Below are 26,051 nucleotides of genomic sequence, written 5' to 3' on the forward strand. Positions count from 1 at the left end.
GTTTGTAAGACATGATATAATTGAAAAGTCTGGCACATTTCCCACAGCAAACATTGTTAATCCCCACTAGCTAGGATTAGTCACCACTTTTTACAAGCCTTGACACAAAGCTAGCAAGTTATTCAGTTAATGCGCACTTACAGGATAAATATTGCATCCTATGGGAAATTAGGCAGCATCTTCTTCCACTCCTATTGTACAGTGATGCATTGTGTCTCTTACACCTGAAAGTGGAAGGGAAAAATGCAATAACGTGTGATTGATGTTAGCAGACACCTGCTATCACAATAGAGCTGGATCAGCAGGAAATTTAGTACAAAATATCTTGCTGAAACCAGGCAGCGAATATAAACAGCATCTTTGTGCTCTTCGTGGCACTGGAGAATTTTCCTGTCACATGACAATAAGTACTCGATGCCTCACAGCTGCAAGACTCTTCCAAGCGTCCTCTCTTCCTTTTCACTGTGGGTTTTTTCCTCAAGTGATCTCAAGTCATATGTGCAAGTAGTGTCACTGCAGTTGGTTGGTATATTTCCCATGAAACTGAGGTTGCTGAGATGAAGGTGTTTGAGACACTGAATTTTTGTGGGGTCCAAAGTGCAGTTCCAAGTTTCCTCAAGGACAATCTCAAAAACACCAAGATCTTACTGAGCAGGTGACCTGAGATCCCATTTTTCTGGGCAAAATAGCTGAGTGGATCTGGAAACACCAGGTTTCCAGCTGTTGGGCAATTTACCTGGGGAAGCTGGCATGAAACAGCATCAAGGAAGCTCAGAGACTTTAGTTCAGCAGCCCTGCCAGGGAGTTTCTTCCAAGCCTGCACGTTGCGGGTGTTCAGTGAAACCAAGAACACCAGTGGGCACAAGCAGGGAAAGAAGGGGCCTTCTGAATAGTGAGCTCTTGATTTGTGAGGAGTTTTGAAAAATTCTGATTTCATTTGATCCAAAACCTTTTAAAAAAAACAGCAAAAAACCTTTACTATTTAAACAAGTATTCCTTTAGATGCTTAACTCTCCCTATGGTTTTGACCAACTTAAATTACATTTTGTCTTAGGTTATGGGATAATTAATTACATAAATGAATGGATATTTCTTCACCTTGTTGATTTATCATCTCATTGGACTGAGTCATGTTTTCAGGGATTCTAAGCTTAAATTTCACTCCCAGTCAGCGGAGTTGTAAGTTTGTAAGTTTTAAGAAGGTGCTTTTGAAAAGAGAGGACTCATGCTAAGAGCTTTTTCTGCTTTGACAATCCATCTAGTCACTTATCCACATTACTCTGTGACTAAGTTTCCTTAAATCTGGTAGTGAATTATGTCCCCCTCTTGCCTCATACAAAAAAATTCTTCTGGTGACCATGTGTGTGACCAGCCTGGACTCCTCAGGATCTTGTCTGAGTGGACACCAACTGCCAGGTGCAGCCTGGCATGGCTGTCACAGCAAGTTGAGGTTTTCACATCTGGTGATGTTTGTGTGTCAGCCTTGTCCTTTGCTTTGTGGTGGTGTTTGTCTGTCTAGGAAAATTTAGGATTAATTTCTATCCAATCATTAGCAGGCTAAAGTAGTTCTACATGTGATGTTGGAGTCACAACAGGCTGAGCAGTAAAACTGTGTTAATACTGTGAGTTCAGCGGAAAAGCAGTGTTTTAACATCTTACTTGTTTCTACTGATCCTGGATGCAGTGAGGACGGTTGTCATCCTCAGTACCCATTTAGAAACTTCCCTATATGTAGTTTGGCTTTTTAAATACTTCTTTATTATGTTTCCATTGTATTTCTTCAAGACAGGTTAGTAACTGCGGGAAGAAAGTGCTCAGCTTGTCCTGTTTTTGCTGACATTGGAACCAGCTTGTGCCTGCAGTCCTTTCTCGAGCAGCGTCCTGGCCCCTCAGGCAGCGTGGCTGAGCAAAAAGGCATCCATCCCTGCTGGCACCTCATCGGTCAAGTCCAAAAGCTGTAACATTTCTGTGCTTTCCCCAGAGTGTGTTTTGTGTGTCTAATAAACCACATTGGTGGGGCTCTTGAAGAAAACAGAGTGTTCAGGCTGCCTTTGTATACTGTGACACTACCCTACAGCTCCTGGAGGCAAAAGCGGTGTCTCTTTGATGCCTAGAGATAAGGTGGGGGGGTTACAGGCTGGTTGAGGTAAATTGCTGAGTCAATTGGAAATTGCCAGCAGTGTTTTTCTCCCCTTCTGTCCCCATCTAGAATTTACATGAGAAGGTCATGTTACTGTTGTTTCCTTTTCTACATTCCCTGTAGGACAAGGTCATTTTTGAAGCCAATGACCAGTTAAGCTTTAATTCTGCAACCATGGAAAATTATTATCAAAGGGGACAAGCTTCAAAGTAGATGATTAACTGGCACATCCGATGACTGGTTACATTTTAACAGGTTCCTTTTGCACAACTCCCTTCAGCTGTACTGAACTTGAACTGAAATGAAAATTAGTTTCCCATGAGATGTAATGGAGTGACTCTCCCTTACAATGTGGCTGAAGCATCCAGTCCTGGCTGAATGAATAGATGATAAGAGAAAGGACACAGTCCCCTTATAACAAACTCCTAGGAGCTTTCCCTGAAAGCCCAGATGTTGTCCCTGTTCCTAGTCCCTTGCCTACTGCTAGTAGAATTCGCTTTATTTTTTATTGCCAGGATTATGAGAAGCATAGACTAAGTTGCCCTGAGATAGGTACAGCCTCTCATAGTCCTTAACTAGTGAAAGCATCAAGGTGGATTAAAGCCAACCTCACTCCTGTGTTGGCTCAGGTTTTGGAGTAGCTAAGAGCCAGGCCAAGTCTCTGTGAGATGTAATTCACCAAGGAGGGAAACTCAGAGAAGTACAACGGTGCCAGGAGGAGCAAATAAGGGCTGGGTTACAGCAGCATGGCCTAAATTGATCCTTCTACTACTGCGTTTGGAAGTGTTGTTTTCCTAAAAGACAATGTTGTGAGGCTGTATGGTGTTTTGATGTGGAGGACATATGCAATATTTATAGTCTTCTCATCTGAATTAGTTGCAGGGTTTGAATGTTTTATTTTTAATAAAGGAAAAAGAAGGCTGACAAACCAAAGTAGAGTACAGCTATGCAATGAAACCCCATCGAGAGAAAGACACTGTCACAAGGGGAGCTTTTGTAGTAAATTCATTCATTGCTTCATGTATATACTGCATTAGTCTTTCCTTTATGGCTTCCCTGCACTGTGGTTTGAAGTGTGCATTGAGGAGCTCCAAGTCATCTTGCTCCAAATCTAGCAAATGCTGGTGTGGCTAAAGCCATTTGGAGCTAAATTGTTAACTGCCAGCCATCGACAGGAGCGCTGATATCCATGGAGCTCTGCTTACCTGTGTTAGCGGAGCATCTGGCACAGAAATTTACCCCTTGTTGAAAAACTCACCTAAGATGACTTTTTCCACGCTAATCTTCTGCCACTCCCGCTATGCTGCTTATGCGTATTAGTCTAGCTCCTGTACCACTGGCATGGATGTGTCTAGACTGGCTGCAGCTGTCCTTGTTTGACTGCAGTCTAGTCCAGAGTCTGTCACACTACACAGGAAAGAAGCAGAATTTGCCTTGCTGGGGTGCCAGCGGAGTGCAAGGCACGGAGGCAGGTATGCAGCCCCATCCTTGGCATCGTTCCCCAGACTCAATTATCTTGTCTTCCCTGCATGATCCCTTCCAGCTCATGTGCAGCTGAGGGCAGAAGTTGGCCTTTACTTTGGTTTATTTACAGCAGCTTTATTTTTGTTCTGTTTCCCCTATTAGCAATCAGGAATGAATTCTGTTCTTGGCTTAATCAGGGTAACTGTGAGCAGGCTCACGCCTGTGTGCTTGGAGGCTGTTTTTAAAAGCTTGCTGATATCAGTGATATCGGTATAAAGATGATAAATCTTTAAAGAGAAGGTCACAGGGCTGCCTGCAGAGGCCTGACGTCAGTTTCCACTGACAGTGATAGAAACTGGTAGTGTATGTCTATGTGGTATCAAAGAAGGATATCTAAAATTCACCTCTGCCTAAAGAGCTAATCTCCTCAAGTCCTTCTGAAAGGCTTCTGAGACAGGGTTGAGCAGGGCAGGCATTCATGTTTGTCCTATAGGCTGTATCTACCATCCCTTTCCCCACGAATAGCTTTGAGTCAAAGCTTCGACACTCTTGTATGCATAGCTCATTCAGAAAGCAGAGCAAACTGGTGTGTCTCTGCTGGACAGTTGTTAATTGAGACCTGCAGTGCTGAAAGCCTCTGGCAATCAAAAATCTGTTTGTAAGAGGTTTTTCCTTTTTTCTTTCTAACCATGTGAAAGGAAACTGGGGTTCTCACCTAGTGACATGATCCCTGTTCTCCGGTCTTATTATGAAATCTCGAACATCCAGACGCAGGACCAGAGAGGAGCCAGCACTGGCAAACACCTTGTTCCTGTTGGAGGTGATGTCCTTGTCACAGTGGAGCCAGGCTCAGGTGTGGGACCTGTTTGGTTACACTCCAGCTGGAAGTTCATCGCCCTTGTTGGCTGCTGTTCTAATTGTGTAACTGTTTGTGAGAAGCTGTCCAGGATGATAAACTAGGTTTTGTGCCTGGTAAAACTTGTCCATGAAATCCAAGATGTTGGAGATAGCAAAACATGCCTGTCACTAATAGTGCCAGCAGGACAAGGTTTCTGGGAAGAATACCTCAGAATAAACCAGCTGCTACAGCTGGGAATGAAGTTGACAAGAAGTGGCCCTGGAGATCTTTTTCAGGTCTGAAATAGAAGCTGCTAAAAGTTTAGGGAGACATTATTTGGTTAATCATCCTTAGACCTCTGCAGCTACAGCAACACTGCTGTAACAGCACCAGCACAGGCATTTGCTAACCTCTTTCTCTGTAACTCCACTGGGATACGGTAGTCTCTTGTTTCCCTGCTCTTATCAGCCTTCTGCCTTTTAAAATGCAGAATGTTCATCTAAAAACCTTTTTAAAAAAATAATAAATCCAAAATTTGATTTTACATGACAATCATTACTGTCAAATTTAGGAAGATGGCCAAAAGGCTAACAGAACTGAAGAACAATTGAATACAAGCATTTTTCAGTGCCAAGTGATCTGCTGTGACCTGGAGTGTTATTTTGATAGCAGCCTTTTCTGCATCTGAACAAGAGAGGATTCCTCAAGGTATGCAGGGAAATGCCAGTGGGAACAGTGGTGGCTTCAAGCCCTGGCAGTCAGGTGCTTGGGTAGTTTTGAACTATGCTTTTCCATGATGATTATCTAGGTCCCTTCTTTTGTTGTTCCTGCTTGGATGAAGGACTGCACTGTAACTGCTCCCTGCTGGGAGCAAGGACCCATTTGTGTTACAGCAAATGATTCCTTAACAGACCACTAGATTTTGTGCATTCGTGCGACATGCAATGTCTTTGAGACCTCTTCATCCAGCTTAGTTAAGATACTATGCTAGCTGACAGGGCCCAAGACTGTGTAGAACACTGGCAGCCAGTGGTCCCAACCAGGAAGCTGTTTCCCACAGAATTAGGCAGGGCCAAAATTTACTGAGCCTCAGAGACTGGAGCATTGCTTCTCTTTTCCAGGAAGCTAAGGCTGATTTGATGCACACTGAGGAGCCGGGTCAGAGCTGGACTTTGTAAACAAGTGTGAAGTCACTGCCTGAGTGGCTTTGCACCTGATTATATCAGGGGAGGCTTGGCTCACTCTCCTCCTATTTTCTCCTAGTTTGTCTGCAAAGTTAAAAGTAGTGTTTGGTTTTGTAGTACTAACTTGATTTCACTGGTTTATACTGCAGACTATTGGTGGGAAGTACCTAGGCACTGAAATTGTAATGGCAGATACTTCATTTAACAAGTTTACGGGTTTTATTGTGTTGTTTTGTTATGCCTGTACAGTTCGTAAAGGGCTAGGGCATGCCATAAGAAGGAACATAATGTATATCTGTATTATTAGATACCTTCTAGTGTCAGCCTCAAGGAAATCCCAATTGTACTTCTGTTCTTTAAGGACAACAGCAAAGAATCAGCCCTCTAGGAAAACTCAGGAAAGCATTAAATAAGCTTTTTCCAATTTTCTTAATTCACCTGCAAGAAGGTGATTCATAAGTGTGATGGACATGCCCTATAGCCTGTGCCAGCAGTCCCTAGATACCAGTGATGCTGAGGGGGCCAAGCTGGTACCCACTGGGCTTGGGTGTTTGTGGTCTATGCTAGAAGTCTGTACCTACCATGAGGAGGTGGTGGGGATGGAGAGGGCTAAGGAGGCTGGGATGCTGAAGGCTGCAGGAGGGATGAGAGGGATACAAGCAAGTTGATAAAATTGGAGGAGAAAAGCCAGTCCCAAGCAATAGGAAGCAAAGGCAAGAGCAGCGAGACCTACCTAAGAAGCCTCATGGAGGCATTTTTGGCAGAGTTTCTAGGAGGGGACTGATTTCAACTTTAACAAAACTCTGATCACAACCTCTTTCTGAGGCTTTTACAGGACAATGCAGCTTAGTGTTGCAACAAAATTGAGCTTTGAAATGCTCTGTGCAGCCTCTCTGTTGGCAGCCACATCATCCCAATCAATAACATCTGTCCATCAGCCTTCTAGAAGCACTTAGCAGTTTGGGCACAATCAGCCTGCTTCAAACGCAGACCCAGAGTGGTGCAAGTTTTAATAGCAATAGGTCCTGTTCCTGACTGGAATGAACTGAACCTCTGCTGGCATCAATGGGCTGTGCTGATGAATGAATTCAGGGCCTGATAGCAAAGTTTTTCTTGAAAACACGTTTTAGGAGATGCTGCTGTTGACATGGGACTATATCTCTGTCTTGAATATAAATTCAGAGGTGACTGCTGTTAAATACACAAGTGACTAAATCATACAGCGATAGCAGCATGCAACTATCAGCTCCTCTGTGGTCACTGTGCACTTCAGATGGATGGCTCTGGGGGCTCATAGCAGGGGCTAACCTGGAGCAGGAAAAGCCCACGCTTTGCAAGAAAGTGGGGTTTGGGAAACAGCAACCCTTCTTGCACAACCAAAATGGACTGCAGCCAGGTGTTTGGGATGCGAGTTCATCTTGTGCAGCATCTGCTGAAGATATACAGCACAGCTCTGGCTGTTCACTTATTAATGATCCTGACTGTATTTTCTTTGTGGAGTAAGTGAGTGAATCCTGCATCTCAAGATCAAGCTCTAGGGTAATTACAGCATCACTGTTCCCACCACTCTCGCAGCCTGTGCTCTTGCGCTGTCTCAGGACAAGGGAAGAAGAGGCACTGGAAGTCTCAGCTTTCCTTTAGGGTACCTAACCCAGCTTAGATCAGAGGCCTCCACGGGCGTTGCTTTTGCTCCATGAGCAGATATCGCATAGCACTGGGCTTTGTTACGATTCAGAGTCCAGTTCCTCATCCTTGCTGCTTGAACCCTGTTCAGAAAACTCAGAAGTGCCTCCCACTCCTTGAAGTTGTTTTATACCTGAGAGTTCACTCACCTGCACCTAAAGACAGTGGATTGAAACCTGAGAATTTATCTAGAAAAACAAAACAAAAACAATGAGGTAGTTGGTGATGGTTTAAAGAGGTAGCTTTGAAGATAGGATTTTATCTTTAAAAAGGGTGTGTGTTGAGGAGGAAGCAAATGACTGAAGGACAGATGTAAGGAGAAGCCTGTAGCATTTGTATCTGCAGTCCTTCCATTTTTTTGCTTCATTATCTGTCTGGAAGGTGATGGAGAAATACAGAAACCAAATAGTTATTTGCTTTTAAAGTATTTTAATCTTTAGCTTGAAGGTTGGGAAAGCCCTGTATTGGCCTTAAGCCACATGTTTTGGTTTGTTTTTTTCTTGGGGGTGATAATTTTATCTCTTTTTTTTTTTTTTTTTTTTTTTTTTTTCCCTCTCGCTGAGGTGAGACTTTTTGGAAAAATTCCTCCAAGATGAAACTCCCTTGGGCTTGGCATAGTTACACTGGGAATGAACGCCGTTTATGGTGTACAGGGCATTGGACAAAATATATAGCAGGCCTTTTGCAATGATCCCTCTTGTTATGTCTAGCCTACTACGTAGGGACTTTACATTTATTGCAGAACATAACTCGGTGTTGAAGTGATCCAACAAAATGTATTATATAAATCTTTACAAAGACAAGGGACAAAAAGAAGGACAATGCACTTAGGAGTCTGAATACTGGGCATAGAGAGCATGTGGTTTATCTCCACTGAACAAAGTTCTGCCACAAAACCTGTATGCATCAGCACATATGACAGCAGAGGACCAAGAGCCCTCTATGTCTTGGCCAGCAGTCTCCGTAATCTGGGCAGCATTTTCTTTTAACCTTCTCATAACAAGCGTATCCTGGCTTGCTGTTAATGCTGTAGGAATAGCTGGTTTTAAAACTCTTGTTTGCTAACGAACAGTGACACTGTTGAGTCAGCTTGAGTGTTAAGTCTCCAAATCTGCACTGTGAAAAGACTGAAACAAAAATGTTAGTTTGGAGTTGAACAGAATAGTTTTGATCTTTTAAACGACTGTTACTGGGACAGCAGCTCCTTGCCCCACTCTCCCCTCGAAGCCAGGCTTGCTGTCACTGTGGCTTCTAAGGAAGGACTTGGGTTGTTCTGCTGGAGGCCAGGCTTGGTGCATGATGAAGAGAAGTTGTCTTTTCCATTTGGAAGAAGGGTGTTATATCAATAATGGATTTAAGGCCATCTCTATCGTTTTGTTGCTTTGTTGAGCCAGTGAAAATACTGGCAGGGTCATGCTCCTTGTCTTCTGAGACACGTGTGTTCTGCCCTGGCTTCATTTCCATATGCCAGACAAATTCTTACAGATCATGAAATTCACTGGGTATCAAAACTCCTGTTAATATATAGAGAGTACCCTTATACATTTGAGTATCAACTTATCACCTAGGTAGACATAAGACACAAAAGAACAATGCTGCCATGAGAAATGAGATGAGATTCCCACGCCACTGAATGAAATATCTTGTGTAAAGCAGACAAAATGTGAGTCCTGAACCTCCATGTTCAACCAAACTACAGCTATTTCAAAGCAGATCCAACAGCACTACAAGGTGCCTTTTCTTTTTTTTTCTTTTCCCCTAGACAAAGCACGTATCGTGGAAATGAGGATGAGAACAAACAGGCCACCCCATCAGTCTGCTGCTAGATGAAATCTGGTAGGAAGCCTGACTTCTAGCTGGCTTGTTACAATGGCCAAAGGAGGTGAGACCAAAGCCCATTTCCCAAATTTCAGCTGTGCAACCAGATCCAGGAGGAGGCTGGTTCAGAGCAATTCCTCCCTGAACACACTTTTCCATCAGACAGTCATTTAATGGTTTCCAGAACTAGAGGCTACATCCAAAGGATTTTTTCTCTCTGAATTTGTCAAACTTGGTGCAAACCCCAGTTCTGGCCTCTACAACAGCTAGTGGCATGTGGTTGCACAATCCCACCGTATGTGAAAACATACGCTGTTAGTTAAGCTGCAGATACTGCTCCTTGTTGAGCAAACCACACCCCAAGACCTTGTTTACAACAAGATGGGAGGGACCACATTTGAAGACTGTTTCATGGCAACTGAAATGGTAATTAGCACAGCTACCTTCATATGTTGCAAGATAATTTCTCTTCTGGAGGGGGTGGATGTTAAAATATATGTAAATAATCAATTAAAATGAAGGGCTCATTAGTGGCTTGCTCTCTAGCTGCGAGTAGACAAACTTAGATAATGTACATTCTCAAGCCATCGTTGCAAATCAAAATATAAAAAGGCAAAGGAGTTTTGAAAAGGATCTTCTACTTTCTGGTTCACATGTCATCCTTTTCTAAGGGAAAAGAGTCACAACTGTGTAACTTCTTGAGCTGGGCACGAACTAAGCAACTAGTTCAGTGTAGCGAAAGAGACTGTACAGCCCTTCAGTTCTCAAGCACGGCAGAGAGCAAAAGTAAGTGACAACATAGCAAGCTTTACAGTATTGGCTATAATTATAGGCTGCCTTTCTTTATCAGGACAAGAGGAAAAATCAAATATTTACTATTGGAGATAAATGGAGAAGCAAGAGCTTTTTTTGATTGTGTGTGTGCATGCAGAGGGTGGTCCTAGTTCTGCACTCTTAAACAGGCAGATCTGAAAGGTGTCAGCGCTTGCTCCTGCTCTTTGTCAGTAGATGCAAGAGACGGCGATCATGTAGAAAGGTCCAGAGCTGACAACACGCCATGGCTGACTTTGGAGCTTTTTGTATTTTTAGCATTGCTGGTGGCAGAGATACCAACAGCAGAATGATCCCAGCTCCCTTCGAGTGAGAAATGATTCATGCTCTGTAAAAATAAAGCTTGATGCAAGCAGCCCTGTATCCTCTGAAATGAGGACTGCAGCTCTTGAACTTTTGAAAGGACATTTTTTTTTTTCCGGTTCTTTAGGGAAGACTTGCAGGAGTTTGCAGTTGGTATGGATTACCTGTTTCTGGACAGCTCTCGCAAACAGCATTTTCTGGGATCATTTCTTTTTCTCAAGCCTGGCACTGAAGCTGAGCATTAGGAGATTTTAAACTCGGATCCAGTTTTGGCATCCCCAATACTGTTGTGAATTGTTCTCTTCTACACTTCAGCCAGATGTTGGTCCCTTCAATAAAGAAGCCTGTAACAGTTAATGCTTCCCTCTTGCCATTCCTCTGAGGTGTAATTAAGAAAGACAGTGTGAGCTTTTGATACCAGAGCATCTTGTCTCTGGCCATCTGCTCTGCATGCTTTTTGAGACAGAGAAAAGATCTATTTCCAGACAAGTGGCACTTAGTTTCTGTGGGAGAATCTGGATCTTTAGCATAAGGTTTTATATAGTCTTGAAACAAAGGGGGAGCGAGCATGAGTGGGAAAAAATATTTTAGTAATACTTGTGGTTTACAAGGTCTTATAATATTTTAACAAATGGCATGCACATACCCTACAATGGCAGCTGTAGAAACAACCTTCAGAAAGTTGATACCTCTTTTAATTAATTCATTACTTGGGCTGTATAAAAGGACATTCACAGATGCACCAGGAGCACGTGATTTTAGCATAGAATACTGGTATTGAGTCTCCGCATCTTTGAAAGTTGTTAGTCCCGTCTAAACCCTTCTCCTTATAGCAATATATCTTATGCAGGGTTGCTCCTCTGAGGCTCTGTCTGTGCAGCGGGACTGAGGTGAAGGCCTGGGTTTTGCCCTGGAAACTGCTGGGGTGAGGTTTGACAAGGAATACAGTTCTCTCACCCAGAGCTGTGCATCCTTGCGCAAACACCTTGAAATGAGTGGAGCAGCTCATTGCATTTTCACATGCAGGGAAATACACACTCCTGTAAAATCAAGGTTGCTTGCTTGTTCTGTGCCTGCTTCATAGTGCAGAGCTGCTTTGCCTGTGTTCATGTGTAAGGCAGATGAAATGACTCAGCTTCAGGAACTGAAATAATGATTCAACTAAAAGTTTAAACAAAAGTTGCAGGATGGCAAAAAAGCCTTGCGTGGACTTTCCACTGTTCCAACAACTGCTTATGACCTTTCATACAGTCAGATAAGTGGCTTTATCAGACAAAAACCTGAAGCAGGAACTCAGCTTGTTAACAGAATCACTTGGGTTGCAAGTGACATTTCTTCCCTTCTCTTTACAAGCTTGATTGCAGCATTTTAAATGGCAACATTTATTCTGGGAAGAGTTGACCAAGACTTTAGCCACATCATTGATTCATGCACCAGATACCATCAAATTGTATTTATGTTAAGGAATGAGCCATAAGCAGGGAACTGGAAACTGCGGCTTAAAAGGTGAATATCCTCTGGATATCTAAGTTCAGATTTTAGGTCTCAGCTTAAAATGAGTGTTAACAACTAGAGTCTACAGGGGTGTGTGTTTCTTTTCTCCTTTTTTTTTTTTTTTCCCCAATTCAGTGGGGTAAACCAATGTACAATTGGTACTGTTAAAAACAGGACACAGCTACTAAGGTCAGACTTAAGGTGCATCTGTAGAGTAATGTACAGACATATAAAGAAGTTTGGTTTATCAATTGATTTATTAGATTTATTTGTTCATCTGGGACTTTGAGCAATCTGATCTAGTGAAAGATACCCCTGCCCAAGGGAGGAGGGTTGGACTAGATGATCTTTAAAGGTCTTTTCCAACCCAAACCATTCTATGATTCCTCTCCATGACAGGTACAGCTCCGTAAGGGGGACGATGCCAGTGTATGGAGCATTTTTAGGTTTTTCAGAATTGATTTAGTCCTTTCCAAAAATCTCAAACTTTGTCAGCTGATCATTGGAACGGATTATATTTCCTCTTTTCTATCTCATTTAGAGAAGGGAAAATTTAAAATGCAGCAAGAGGAATAAGGAAAGCAGGGAAAATGGCAACCTGTTAGAGCCTATGTCTCTTCTGCCTGTAGACTCAGCAATGCTCCTGAGCGTATTAATTGAGGGATATGTCTGCAAGGAGTTTCAGGACTATGATCCTCTAAACAAGGCTCTCCTGGGGCATCTACATGGAGAGGAAAACTGGGAGTGGGAAAGGAAAACTGTGTGGGTAGTGGGATAATTAAGTTTCTGCCGAACCACTTGGAGCCAGAGCCAGCAAACAGCAATCGTTCCCTATCAGTAATACGGATAGTCAGTCCCATCAGCTCAAAAATGGTAATTGGGATTAGTGTTACTACAAGGAAGGTGAAATATGTTGCCTTTTCTTTCATTGTACTGCCCAGTGAAAGCTACTGCATGAAGCTAGGAAAGCTTACATGTCAAACATGAACATTTCTTTGGATAGAGCCCTGTGATCAGTTTGGCAGAAAGAATTAATAAAATATCTTAAATATCTTCTAAGAATAATGTAGTCCTTAAACCTCCCCATAAATGTGAAATCACTGAAGTGGGTCTGTTCTCAAAAAACCCTATATTCAAATATTTTGATCAAGAATTGTAACAATTGCGGAGTAGACACCAGACAAAGTTTTGCCATATCTTAGCAGTGTCTTAGCTCCCAACCAGCCCTAGACATGCCTGTCTTCCCCTTCTGTTGTCTGGAAGCAGTTTGCATGTTGGGAAAGACAGTCCAGGCCCCGTGGCATCTTCCTGAGTGATCAGCTGATGTCCTTGGAGTCTAAATATCACAAGATTTGGAATAAAATCTGGGACATTAAGTTAGAGCTCATTGTATGTCCAGTACCAAGGCCACTGCCCACCTTGGACAGCCTGCTGGGTGAGTCCTCCCTGTCCCCAACTGGACAGAGTAGTGGTTGTATCTTTGCAGGGTGCTGGTGTGGGCATGGCTCGGTGCTCTGTGGTTGCACTGCGGGTAATCTGGATGCAGGAGATTGAAATCGAAGAACTGTCCAGGCTTGAACACTGCTTCTTCCCTGATGCTGATTAGGTGGCTAGTGTGAAAGATAGTTATCTGATACGATGGCAGTTAAAGTCATATCTATGTGGTGCTCACGTAACTAGCCAAAATAATTAGCACCGTGACTTCACAGCTCGGAGAGTAACTATATTAGCTGCTTTTGATAATGCGCTGATGTTGTGATGATACAAACTGGCGATGTATTTTGTGGGAAGTCTCAGGGCTTGGGCTCTTCTTTGTGATCACCCTTGTTGGGCTTGAGCTCTTGCTTTTCGTTTTTTTGAGACTGTGTTACTAGTATTGAGGAGACACTGATATTTCAGATCCTTTCTTTATTTGGACTTCTTCATTTTGCTTTTTGTCATCTATGGAAACTGGTCTATTCTGACACTGTCCTGGCTAGATTTCATTTTGAGCTGATGTTTAAACATACTCTACTGCCATATGAAGCCAGCTAGTGAGTATTTGCCAAACAGAAGCTAGGCAAGCCACAATGGGCTGGATTTGAATGAGTGGAGTAAAAATGGAAATTACAGGAATGTTTTGAATGTTTCGCTGAGTCACAATCCATTTGTTAGCAACAGAATGCCTCTTGGAGATTGTCTGAAAACTTGGGAAGAAGAGTATGGGACATACCGCATCACCTTTGCTCACAATGAGTAGACCGTTGTCCTGCTGTGAGACTTCAAAAGATATATTGCCCAGCAAAAGTTGTGCTGGCAGAGTTGAGTTTGGAAATACTGAAGGAATGGAGTGTGTAGCCCGGGACTTGAAACACAGAAACCAGAGCACAGTTATGCTCTGTTCTCTTTTCTAGATAGATCTGTGATATTTAAAGACAGAGAAGGATGCAACATGCTCTGATGTGGAAGAAGTTGTACTTCAATTTTAATCTGAAAGTAGATGGGAAGAAGAGCCCTATCCAAATGAAGGTAGCTTTGTGGTTTATCGTCTAATAATCATCTTACCTTAACAGGGAGGCATAACATCTGTGTGATGAGTAATCTCTAACTCAATTTTGTTACTGAATGTTATTAATTAAAAAAATGGCTGAAAGTAAACATATTGTACTGTCTTGGACAGATTCTGTTTGGGAACTGTTTCATTTGAAGACCCTATTTCCTTGCACTTTTCAGTGATGACTTTGTGGGAAATACCATTTTTAAAGTATTGACTGGCGGGTGTGATTTATTATCTCTGCCTCCATATCGGCCTTCTGTGCAGATGCTTTCAGAAAACACAACTAGGATACAGCCTGTCTCTGTGCCACTGATTGCTGCATTTGCTCTGGGCGTGATCTTCAGAGGAACTTCTCCATAGCCACCAAGGACCGTGATTTTTAAACATGTGCATGATGCTCCCACCCATCCAAAGCATTTGCTTGGAGCAATTTTGTAAATAGTGAGGCTTCTGGGAACACAGAGGGTTTTCAGTGACCTAATTAGGAAGGACGACACTAACGCCCTAGGTCTGATCCTGTCATTTTTGCTCGTGCTCAAAGAGTTCTGTTGCCTTGGAGAAACCAGGATCGCAGGCAAGACCAGGCCATGCTGATAATGATACTCCTCTTGGATGTCACATTCCTTTTTGCAATGCAAGACCAAGACTTTTAGTGAATTCTTTACAAGCTGGTTCATAGTCTGGGTTAAGCAATGCATCCATTATTCATTGAGTTTATTATGACAGTTTCTAGGGACCAAATGTGACTAGGGCTTAATTATGGTGGGCATCAGCGTCCCTGCCACCCAATGAAGTTGTATAGAAGAGGAAGGCAGGCAAGGTGGGGAAAGGGCTGGCTGCAAGGCACTTGGTTACAGACTTAGCCCTGTTCTCATTCAGCAATGCATGTGCTGGAGTGCTATGCGAAACGGCAGCCTGATTTCTGTACTCTGTCTGTGTTGATGTGGGGGCTGCAAAGAGGAACACTATGAAGTGTGTGAGAACATGACACAAATGGAGAGCAGAAGATTGCTCTGTTCCATATTTCCCTTTTCTTTTTTTCTTCTTTTTTTCCCCTCCTTTCATACCTGCCACCTTTTTCTGATCTAGCTTCTTTTTGTGTTGTCTTTGGAAATCAGGTGGACTACCTTGGTGAAAAGGTTACTTTCAAGGCATAATGACTTAGCAACCAAGGCCAGTCCTGGTGAGTAGAGAGGCCAGATGTGGACATGAGACTGGCTGGTGGCTCCTAGGCTCACAGCCTTCCTGAAGGCCAGGAGAACTGGGAGGGCTGAGGCTGTTATGGGGCTGTAGTATTGTTCATAGCTGAGTTAATTTGTTTTCTATAGAGTGAGCGCTAAGGCATTCCGTCAGCACATATGGGCCTTGTGTGTAGGGTAGGTAAGAGAAGCCTTGTTTATGGGAAAGCCAAAACTCTGCTCTCTAGCTGGTGCAAGTCTGGATGAGCAGTAAGGAGGAAGCATCCACCAACTTTACAGGGTCTTCCTCGCTCTTCTTAGTCCTGTTCAAGTGGAGCTTGGTGGTGCATGCCACAGTGTCATGCTGGGACATGCTGCTCAGAGCACTGTACTGCTTGGCATCATACAAGCACCTGTGGGGCGGTAACAGTCTCCAGGGGAGCCCATGTTCCCATCATGGGACACAGTGACTAGCATGACTTGGTACCTCATGCCTTGAGCGCTTTGGAGATTCTTCTTTTGGTACTTCAAGGTGATCCTAATGGCAGGTGCAGGGTCACTGTAAAAGGCTTGTTTTGTAGAGTGCCACTTCTTGGTGCTCTTGCTGTCCCCTGCCAAGGGGTTAGGCTATCAATGTGGTATCCATCCAGCCAAGCCTTCTTCTTCCTTCTACTTTAGAGGGTTCCGAGTTCAGCTCCCTGGGGCAGAGGTGCAAACATTCAACTACTGTGAACTCTGTCCTGATTTTGACATTCCTCTGTAAGTGTATAAGGGCTTTTGATGTATAATCTAGGTATGCGCTAGCTAGTGTTACTTGTAGCCAGATCTGCTCTTTACAGGTCTTCAGGGATCTGTCCTCCACCTTTATGTTTTACAGAGCCCTCCAGGCTTCACACTTTTCTTATCCCTCTAGCTATGATTTACTGTTTCTGCCTTAAAACAGCCTTCTAGACCATGGGTGCACTGTGTGCTACAGCACATACCTCTGGAGGTGCAACTGGGGATTTTCTTGTCTGCTTCCCTGCTGTTCCTGCTGCAGAAACACAAAAAAGACCTCACTGGGGTACACTGACCACTCAGGAATGTGTTTAGCTGCTGGGACATGGCTGTTGGCATCCCTTTGGCAATGCAGGTTGTGTCAAAGTTGTATAGAGCACCCAGTGCTCTTGTGCAGATGTTGGAGTCAAGATTTGGGCGGGGAGCATCTTAACTATAGATTTGCTGTCCTATGAACTCTACTGGAGCTTGGGAAGTTTGGCATCTCGGCATCCAGAAGGGGCTCAGCATGTCTTTTTTAATGAAATAGTGTCATTTTCTTCTTTCAGTCTGCTGCTAATAAACCTGTAAACTAGAGAGAAAGGAATAAATTTGGAATGGCTCCAGTGGAGCTCATGGAAAAGGGGAGATGCAAAGCTGGGACTTTCGAGTCCAATATTGGACTTTGAGGCTCATCTTCTGGGAGGTTGGAGAGAGGTGGGTTTGTCTCCATGCCTACTGAACTCCTACAGAAAAGATACCCATTTTCTTCCGTATTTATGCCATCATAGTATGGATCTGTTGGAACAGCACATGCCAAGAAGTTATCTTTCCACGAAGAACTTGTTAAAATGCTTTTTATGGAAGTCTTCCCTAGAGATCCTCTCAGGAATTTTCCTTTTAAGGAGCACAGTAAATTACTCTGTGAGCCTCTCTGAAGCCTGTGCCAACGCCAGCCTGCCCATCTGAAGATGGAAACCAGAGGGGCCAGCCGGCAGGTCCCTGGAGCACAGTGTCACCATGTTGGCTGCTTGTAGCTGACTGCTGTGGAAGGTGACAGGGTGTGACTCATTTTCTGAGCTGCTCCCTTTACATTGTGGAAACTGTTGGCAAAGACTGAAAATTTGGCCCATAACAAAATAAATATGTTAGCATGCCTTTTAAATTTTTTTGTTGTTGTTCTGTTTATGTTTTAGATCTCTCATCTTGTGAACCTTTGGAGGGGACAAGTGATTTAGGATCTGAAGGACACCTAATTCAATGCTGTCCAAAACTTGGTAGCTGCCTGTTGTTGGTGCAGACCTGAAGATGCAGCTCATGTGCTTGGAGAGGTTGAACGTCATACCATGCTACGTACTTCAGCTGTCGAGGTAAGCAGCTCCCTCTGATCCACACCACAAGTCCTTATGCTTCAGGATAATAAAACAAGACGTCCACATAGGTGGTAGTGCTTTGTTAAGAAATTCCCATCAAGAGCTGAGTACACAGAAAACGTTTGAGGCATTTGCAATGAAAATAAAAGGATAAAGACCTCTGAATCCAACTGGGAAGTCCAGCATGAAGGAGAGGAGCAGAGGTCAGGCACAGGGAAGGACGCGTGCTTTCCTACCTTGGAGAACAGCAAGTGTCACATCAGCTCCATAACAGTGGAGCAGACTTACTCTTGAAGGCCAGGCTGTCAAGAGCTGACTTCCTTAAACAGACCAAGCCAAACTCCTGCATGAGACCTGTTTTTTCAGTTTCGGGGGGGGGGGAAGCTAGTTTGAAATGCTGTTTTGATTGGGTCTGGGTAATACAGCACCCTGCCTTAGTCAACATTCAGTACAACTAAGAATTAGGGACAGAAGGGCCTCTGTCCCATTGCACCCAGTGCGGTGTAAGTGTGAGGAACTATACTGGTTGCTTGTATTAAGTGAAAAGAAAACTCTATAAATCTGTTTCCTTTTGATGTTATGACTGACTATCCCTTGCTGAATGTTTGTGTGTGTAATTCTGGTTACAAAATATCTCCTTGCTTACAATTTCCATATCAAAACTAGAGGGAATCTAGGTGCCATTCATGCTGATGGGGGATTTTTTGGTGGGGTTTGTTTTTTTTTTTTGGTTGGATTTGTTGGGGTTTTTCTTGGCAACACATTTAGATAATTTCATGTACTTATTCTGCTTAAGATTGTCAGTGTTTTTTGGAAGTCTTAGCTCTACATTTGTCTCAGGTAGCTGGCTGACAAGCCAGGTGTCCCCATGGTTGAACTTTTTTATTCCTGATTTGGCTGCTGGGTAGTTGAATACTGGTCACATATATGGGGGTTTTTGTATCTTCATTTCTCTGTCAGCAGATATGAGACTAGCATTATGTCTCCAATATAAAGTTCTGTAAGGGTCTTAGAGTCAAAAATGCTAGATATGACCTCACTGTGATGCCACCAAGTTCTGGGGTGCTTTAGAGATGCCAGTGATACAGACTGGGATGGTACAAATGTTCTCCATTTGTTCCTTTGCCATCTGCTAAACAACAGGAGCAGCAGGGCTTTTCTACAAAAAGAAAGTTCCCCTTTCAGGTCTCTAGGTTGCTGTAGAAAATACAGAGCATCCTCTTTCACTTTTAAAAGGAAATGAACCTAAACAAAGCACTGACTGTGCCATGGCCTCTAGGCTGATGTCCAGTGTCATTACCCTTTAAGGGCACATTAACAGCAGCCTTCAGTTCAGAGGTGTTGATTTGTATCTCTCTCATGAGATGTCAGAATGAGGTCAAGGCATGGATTCCCCTTGCATTGCTCAGTGCTACTGGACCAGTTACCGTCAATTGGAAAAATGTTTATTCTACTGTTGGCTTGTTTTCTGGACAGGAATTCAGAGAAGATGCAGTAAAAGGGATGTTGCAGGTAAATACAAGCTACCAGACAGAAACAACACTGAGACTGTAGGCATTCCTGCAGCCAGATGATGTTAATAGATGCCACCCTCCACTGCATGCTTCAGAGGATGGCGCAGTTTTCATAATAGACCAAATTGACAGACTTCTATTTGCACCATAATAATTTCTGGAAAGAAGTTTCTTGCTGATTAACATATTCCCAGAAGCATTTGCAATGAATAGGCCTCACAGTTTTGTCTTCAGTGTACCGCAGACGTTTGGTCGTATCTTCAGCTGGTGAAAACTGGCATCGCTTTGTTGCCTTTCCAAGTCAATTTACAATGAGTGAAGATTGGTCTTTCTGTTCTCCTTCACATGAAGGTCATGTAACTTTTGTGGCTTTATGCAATATGTTCTTTCTAAAGAGAAATGAATGTGCAGTTGTCTTTTATTTTGCAATGATTTCTAAAGTACCCAGTTCAAAGATTGGGCGTGCTTGACACACTTTCCACCCGTTTCTTTCAAGTTAATAATCCTCTGATGCCTCTCACATGATCTGTTGGTCCTGCGAGGGTTTAAGCTTTGATGGAGGAGGAGTCTTTGAACAACAAGGGAGGACTGGAAAATCTGGGGAACTTCTGTTTTAGAGGCTTTGATATTGTGCTGGTACTCTGTCCTACTGTTAGGCTGTTTCAGTATTTCCTCTCTCGGAGGGTCATTTCATAATAGATATGGGAAGGATTCTCACTTGGCTTGTCTGCAGTTTTCATAGTTGCTTCAGGAAGACCATAATAACTTGCCCACTAAGACTACCAGTACCTTGTTTTCAATAAGATCTAAGAGCAGGATGCTTCAAAGGAACAATGTAGAAAGCTGAAGGAGAACCAGCCCCCACTGAGGAAAGGTCTCATCCTAAAGCCTCAGTAAGAGAGCTGTAAGGCAGACATTTTTCCGTCCCTCTCCTTTCTTCTCTGCGATGATTAAGAGCATCAGCTGTTACTCACTGTGAGCAAAGGTTTAAGAATTTCTTTCACAGATATTGGAGACATGAGTCATTCTGCAGGCCTACCAAAATCAGGACTCGACTTCCTACGCAGTCAGGCTTTGAATCAGGTCCCCCAGTGTGGCAGGGAAGTGGGTTGTTAGCTGGGCATCCGCCAGACCTGCCTCCAAAGGGATCATAAAGACAAGAGCTCAGAGCACTCTAGGAAGCTGGAGGAGTCTCAAAGCATTTACAGGAACAAACTGACTTGAGAGGGTTTCAGGCACTGCAAGCAATGAGGAGGAAAAGTCCCCTTTGAAAGCCAGTAGAGTTTGGGCCCTAAAAGCCAGCAGAGGTTTTCAGGAACCACTGCCTTTTCTGAGAGGAAAACCACAGAGTTTGAACTAGGAATCCACAGCCGCTCCCAAGCTATGGATAAAGGCAGAGTTTCTTTAAAGCCCAAGCCCAGCTAGCCTGGCGCAAGTGATTGGGAGCAGGAAGCGACCTACAAGACCAGGAGCTCAGATGCTTGAAGAATGTCAGGATGTATCACAGAGTAATGGAGGAAGAAACAAGTGATTTCACAAGCAGAGGTAGGAGTCAGATCTGCTTTCTAACATGTCCTTCTGGGCGTTCTCTGGTGTTGAGGGACAGCTCAATTTATCAGCCCTTCCCCTAGCAGGGGCACCAACAGAGGCTTTCTGCTCTGTTTGACCCCTAGTTTTCTCAAAATTCATAGGAATGCAGTATGTTGGTGGCTTCTCTTCTTGTTCCAATTCAGTTGAAATTGGACAGTGATTCCCAGAGGCAACGGGATGCGTGATGTGGCCATATGTATGGGTTGTCTCCCTTATGTATTGGGAGGAAATGGCTGCAGATCACTTCTGTGGCAGAATTTGCCACTTTCATAGGTCTGATCTCCAGGAAGAATCACCTCTAAAGAGAAAAAGATCACTGCCCTGTGACACAGAGTGCATCTGTCAGTGTTGTTCCACTTTGAGACAGTCAGTAATTTGTCTCAAAGGTCTTGTTTGCACTTGATGCTGCCTCAGAAATCCTGAGTCACTCTTTACCCGAATTCACCCTGGTACATCTGTTTACTCTATGGTTGTATGATGATTGGGAAAGTCCTCAAGTACAAAGAAAGTCAAAACTGACTCCTTCCTAAAACTGTAGTCTTGCTGCTTTTATAATGAGAAATCAGGCTGGTGTCACATTCCTTGATAAAACACAACTGCATGTTAGTCCCAACATTTCTCAGGTGTTGAGGCACAGCTTAGTTTTGCTGTATGCTTGTGCTCAGTATCTCCTGGCTGTTGAACTCCAGGAGGGCCAACATGGATTTATACTTCCAAGATATTAAGTACAAATTACATTTATGTCAGACAGAAAGATCTCAGGCTACCCTCCTCAGTCCCTGCCCTGGAAACAGTTATAGGTCTGTATCTGTGTGAAAGAATCAAATGAACAATTTGCTTTCCTATTTTTGACTTTGAATGGTGTTTGGGGCCATGTTCAGCTCATCTCTGGCCTACGTTTAGTGCTGTCTATGTACATGCTTGTCTGTGTCACTTGGATGACACTGTCTTTGCTAGGGCTTAAGATTGTGTACACAGCTAGTTGCTGGGGTCATCTGAAGTGCGTTTACATTTATTCTGCGGTAACTTGGTCACAAATTTAAGCTCTGAAGGGCACCAAGCAATTGCGCTTATCAGTAGGAGCCTTGGTGCTCACCTCTTGCTGTTGGGCTCTTTTCTAAGTTATCTTCAACCTCAGTCGGCACTGTCAGTCCTGAGAGCTTAAAATCAGACAATTGTTTGGGTATTCTTTAAGCTCTAAATACTTAAACAGTGGAACCTCTACAAAAGCACCTCTGAAAGCTGAAGAAGAAAAGTATAACTGCCTGTATCAATACTTTTTTACTGGTAGTCAAAAATCAGTAGGTTTTTAGTAGCTTTTGATGAGTGTCTTAATGGGGCCTATTGATCTGACTGCATTTAAAGTTTCAGCCATTGTTATATTACCCAAGTGATCACAAATCCTCTGATGACAGACATAACTTTAGCAGAATATGAGTTTAGCTGGAATTGTGATCTGACAACTGTGGTGTCTCTAACAACTGCCTGAAGTCATTAGTGTGTATCTTTCCAGGATGCACAGAAACTATGCTGATGCCTTTATGCCTTTTGTGGCAGCTCAACTATTGGTCTTCCCACACCTCCTACATTAATGGTCTGCCTGTAGATAATAGCATTCACTCCTGTCATTCTTGGCCCAGGAGACATGGAGTAAAAATTCAGGTAAAGGAGAGAAAATAGAAAAGCAGTATATGACATAGTGTCATCAGGAATTTGGGATGGTACAAAATTTGGGTAGCCACTGCCACTTCCCAGCCATGTAATTCACTTTCCTCTATCAATGGTTGCATGTAGCTACTTGAGTCTTACCTTCTTTATTGTGCTCCTCTTTCAAAGCTAACAGTAAAGAAAAAAGGTATCCATGAACATCCTGTTGCTTAGGAACTTGAGGAAGCATAAATTGAGGGGTTTAGGGACTTACCTTCAACCAGCTATCCCAAAGGCTGTTTGAGCTGTAAAGCCCATCCATCACTTCGGTTATTGATGCCAGAGAAACATCAGTCAAGCTGGATTATCAAAGTCAAAGCCAGAGACAGCTCTTAGGGGAAGTGGTTGAGAAAGTCTCGTGTCTTAATTCCTTATTGCACAGGAAATAAAAAGGGGATTTTGCATGAGGGGTGGGCATGCCCTGTTTCTCATTATCTGAATGCATGGTCTTGAAAGAGAGGGTGGAGGCCCTGTGCAAAAGATAAATCATATTAATACCGTTTGTTTCCTTGTTTTTGCCTTCCAGTGCTCTCTTCTGGGAGCTGGAGTCCTGGGGCTTTGCACATGAACGCTTATATATGGCTAGTAGTAAGTGTGGGTTGTTTTTTTCTGATTAGAAAGAGCCAGGCATGGGGAAATGGAAAAAAAAAAAAAGACCCAAAAAGTGGAGTGAAAGCTATTTACTCATAAGAGAGCAACCACCATGACTTTAGAGGTGCAAAGGCAGTCCCAGACCTCCATCTGCATTCAGCAGCGTGGGCTGTGCTCCGGGTGGTGGCTGCGCTGCTGGCTTTGAGAGCCGTCACAACACAGAACTGTCACTGGGGCTGACAGGTTGGCTGTGCCATGGGGAATGGATGTGACTGATGGCATCTGTCTGTGCCAGTGGTGGGGATCCCCTCCTGGGAGCAAGCGGCCCTGGCAGCTTAGCACAGGGTGCAGCAGGCTTGGGAGCTGCAGCTTTGGTAGGAGGAGGAATGCATGAAAGCATCTTTGGGACACGCGTGTGAGCAGAAGGCAGTGATTTGCACTGGTCCATGAAATGCACTGTGGTGTGATTCAGTCACCAGCCCTGTCTCTTGGCTTGGTTCAGAACATAAAGCAGCTCAGAAACCTTTTTTTAATACTGTTTTTCCATTGGAAGCTGGGGCTTTTTGATAGCTATGTGTGTCCAAAAGCAACTATTTCTACCAGGACATTTCAGAGCTTTTGGGGTGGGGAGTGGTGAGAGGGGGAACCTAAGCAAAACGCACAGGTTTTGCTAACCAAAACCCAGCTTTTACCACACCTCTATCCCCAGGTGGGATTTCTTGGGGGAGTTGTGTATGTGATTCACTTGGATTTTAGGAAAGAAAACTTACCTGGGAACCAAAATGTCCTTCAGAAGAGTACTGATAAACCTTTTCCAGTTCTATGAAATGTTTCTCGGAAGGCAGAAAAAAATTCCCTGCCTCCCTCCCTGCAGTTAAACAAGGCTAAGCAGTGGATGGGCAAGATGAAGCTTGATGGTGTTGAAGGGCCCTGCATTCCCTGGGGCTCACGGGGAATGGCTGTAAGCTGGCAAAAGCCAGCAAACTCCCACCTACACCTGCAGTGAACCAGGAGCTGCAGCATTGGGAACACGTCCCAGCGAAAGCTCACTAAGGTCTGAACAAGAAGATACAGGTATTTGCTAAAGACCAGGGTCCTAAATATGTATTCAGGGGGAACTTTGCACAGAAATCCACTGAAAACCAAGGAAGTAGCATCCTTTTTGGACCCACGGGAGAAAGTTCAACACCATCTATGTCAATTAAACAGGTAGAATTTGAATAAAAGAATGGCGCAGCCCAAAATACACAGCTGTTGCTTGCCCTGTGTGGTCTGGTAGGGCCAAGATACCCTCTAAAAAGTTGTTCAAGCTCCTCTGGCAGCAGAATTTTAAGACCAGTGACACAAGGCACAACTGCAGTGCAGGTAACACAGGCCCTCCCTCTTGCATAACTTCATTGCTGGCTACTTTGCCCCTCATCAGATTTTATTAAAGTCTCTCAAACTGCATTAAAAATGGAAAGAATAGCAAGAATAGTGCTATTAATTTTCATGCCTGCTGATTACAGTAGGCATGTTGCATTAGATAGTTCAGCAGTTAGGTCAAGCTGTGGTGGCGTTGTAATAATAGAGTGAGACGTGCAGAGAAAAGTGAGCTGGGTTCTGCTCCATGGTGACTCCTCCACCCCAGTGGGTCTTGCAGGAGTAGTTTGACTTGCGTGCCCCATGGACAGGACATCATGTCACAGTGAGTGACTTCCATAATTGCTACTGGTGTTGGCAGTCTTGGCAGAGAGGCTGAAGCCTGAACGCACGGTGGGGAATGAGTTCTGGGCTCACTCTGGAAGAGACCTCTTTAGTTAAGGGTCAGGGCACATGGACAAGCAGCAGTAAAAGGGGAGCTATTATTCATGCACAGACAGCTGACACCAAGCTGCAAGGCTGCTTATTGCAGTGTATTTCACTGTAATTTAAAATCTGGGTGTATTTTTGGTGCTAAAAAAATAAAGCTGAAGGCAACAGGAAGAGGGTCTGAAATAAAAGATTGCAAGAAATCAAGTGAGCATCTTCCAAGAGCTACATGTCTGAGTATTGCTCTGGGTGGAAGGTAGCTTGTTTTCCAAGATTAGCTCTCAGCTTCTGCCCCAGTAGTGAAACCATGAACATTGGAGCATCTGTACTGGTTCTGGCCAAAGGCTTACCTTAACCCGGTACCCTGTCCCTGACTGTGACCAGTAACACATGCTTAGGGGAAGTTTGAGAGAAACCGTTCATAGCGTGATCAGACATAACCTCTGGCCCATCATCGCATCTTCTGGCATCAGGATCCTGGTGATTTTTGGTGGACCTAGTAATTGCAGGGATTCTAGGTTTGGGGTTTGGTTTTTTTGTTTTTTTTTTTTTTTTTTTAACAAGAAGTACCAAAAACTTGTGCTTTAATCACCTTTCTGCCTTTAGTGTCTCTACAGACCTTGTTCACCTACCCCTGCCATCTCTTTTCTGAGCTGAGGCATCCTCCCACATGGAGACAGAAGCTGTGTGGTATGCAAAATCACTGGTCAGTTTGTTGTTCTCCATGTGTTGCCTATCCTTTCCAAGAGAGGGTGATGAGACCCAGACACCACTCCACGCCCCCTCCTCCCCCCAGGAATCGTGCCTTAGGTGCATCACAGGGTCATTTTTTTATGGTGGCTTTAAAAAAGGAAGGTTTTTACCTTCCTTTTCCCTGGCCTCTCAGTAATACTTTTTGAGATCCTGCATGCCTTCATGACTGTTCTTGAGCATTGAGCTGGCATTTTTAAAGCACTATCTGCAGCAGCCCCAAGCAAAATGACAGATGACTGCGAGAGCAGAAGGAAGCACAGTATTCTCACAAAGTGGAAAAACTGCACGTGTAGGTAGACACTTCTTATTTTATACTTTCCCAGTGTATTATTTGTGCTCTCGGAGCATGGCCAGTGTCCCTTTGGTGCACATCTGCTTGGTCTGCCTTAGAAGTGACCTGGCTGCAGTGAACAAGACAAGCAGAGCAGAGCATTTCCAAATTGTTGATCCTATTTGAGAACTCTCTGAATTACTGGCTGGTTTACATCGATGCTCTGCTAGAAAGAA

The sequence above is a fragment of the Leptosomus discolor genome, chromosome 9, assembly GCF_034619465.1.
Source record: "Leptosomus discolor isolate bLepDis1 chromosome 9, bLepDis1.hap2, whole genome shotgun sequence".
NCBI lineage: Eukaryota > Metazoa > Chordata > Aves > Leptosomiformes > Leptosomidae > Leptosomus > Leptosomus discolor.